This window comes from Sinocyclocheilus grahami, unplaced genomic scaffold, assembly GCF_001515645.1.
Source record: "Sinocyclocheilus grahami isolate Dianchi unplaced genomic scaffold, SAMN03320097.WGS_v1.1 scaffold117.1, whole genome shotgun sequence".
Lineage (NCBI taxonomy): Eukaryota > Metazoa > Chordata > Actinopteri > Cypriniformes > Cyprinidae > Sinocyclocheilus > Sinocyclocheilus grahami.
In genome coordinates, this window is record NW_015505296.1 from 1516763 (window position 1) to 1518598 (window position 1836).

The window sequence follows — 1836 nt, forward strand, 5'->3', positions numbered from 1 at the left end:
AACAATACCACATAATAACAACATGAACAAAGTTTGTTTGAAATCTTTGCAAATAAAAAAAAAAAAAATCAATCATCAATACTTTGTTGAAGCACCTTTGTCACCAATTACAGCCTCAAGTCTTTTTGCTACAAAAGGAGTATGATGCTACAAGCTTGGCACACCTATTTTTAGGCCGTTTCTCCCATTCTTCTTTGCAGGACCTCTCAAGCTCCATCAGGTTGGATGGGGAGCATCGGTGCACAGTCATTTTCAGATCTCTCCAATGAAGTTTGAAGTTCAATCGGGTTAAAGTCTGGGCTCTGGCTGGCCCACTCAAGGACATTCACAGTTGTCCCATAGCCACTCCTTTGTTATCTTGGCTGTGTGCTTAGGCTCGTTGTCCTGTTGGAAGACGAACCTTCGCCCCAGTCTGAGGTAGGTTTTGGAGCAGGTTTTCATCAAGGATGTCTCTGTACATTGCTGCATTCATCTTTCCCTCTATCCTGACTAGTCTCCCAGTTCCTGCTGCTGAAAAACATCCCCACAGCATGATGCTGCCACCACCATGCTTCACTGTAGGGAAGGTATTTGCCAGGTGATGAGCGCTGCCTGGTTTCCTCCAGACATGACTCTTGCCATTCAGGCCAAAGAGTTCAATCTTTGTTTCACCAGACCAGAGAATTTTGTTTCTAATGGTCTGAGAGTCCTTCAGGTGCCTTTTGGCAAACTCCAGGCGGGCTGTCATGTGCCTTTTACTGAGGAGTGGCTTGCATCAGGCCACTCTATCACACAGGCCTGATTGGTGGAGTGCTGCAGAGATGGTTGTTCTTCTGGAAGGTTCTCCTCCCTCCACAGAGAAACGCTGGAGCTCTGTCAGAGTGACCATCGGGTTCTTGGTCACCTCCCTGACTAAAGTCATCCTCCCCAGATCGCTCAGTTTGGCCGGGCGGCCCGCTCTAGGAAGAGTCCTGTGGTTCCAAACTTCTTCCATTTACGTATGATGGAGGCCACTGTGCTCATTGGGACCTTCAATACTGCAGAAATTTTTCTGTACCCTTCCCCAGATCTGTGCCTCGATACAATCCTGTCTCGGAGGTCTATAGACAATTCCTTGGACTTCATGGCTTGGTTTGTGCTCTGACATGCACTATTAACTGTGGGACATTTAGACAGGTCTGTACCTTTTCAAATCATGTCCAATCAACTGAATTTACCACACGTGGACTCCAATCAAGTTGTAGAAACATCAAGGATAATCAGTGGAACAGGATGTACCTGTGCTCAATTTTGAGTGTCAAGGCTGTGAATACTTATGTACGTGGTTTTTTATTTTGAATAAATTTGCAAAGATTCCAAACAAACTTCTTTCATGTTGTCATTATGGGGTACTGTTTGTAGATTTTGAGGAAAATAATGAATTTAATCCATTTTTGAATAAGGCTGTAACATAAAATATGGAAAAAGTGAATCACTGTAAATACTTTCCGGATACACTGTATAAATATTTTTTTTAAATAAAAAAATTATATATATATATATATATATATAACTTATTTGGTTCAGATGGTGTCAAGCGTGTGTGACGGCAACCAGGTGAGGAGTACAAAGACAAGTGTGTCTTGCCTACAGTCAAGCATGGTGGTGGGAGTGTCATGGTCTGGGGCTGCATGAGTGCTGCCGGCACTGGGGAGCTACAGTTCATTGAGGGAACCATGAATGCCAACATGTACTGTGACATACTGAAGCAGAGCATGATCCCCTCTCTTTGGAGACTGGGCCGCAGGGCAGTATTCCAACATGATAACGACCCCAAACACACCTCCAAGAGGAGCACTGCCTTGCTAAAGTATCTCC

At 44.3% G+C, this 1836-nt stretch overlaps 1 pseudogene; it reads right to left on the bottom strand.

The window, feature by feature from the left end:
• Positions 1-285: 285 nt before the first annotated feature.
• Positions 286-1129, bottom strand: LOC107589590 (uncharacterized; annotated as a pseudogene).
• Positions 1130-1836: the final 707 nt, after the last annotated feature.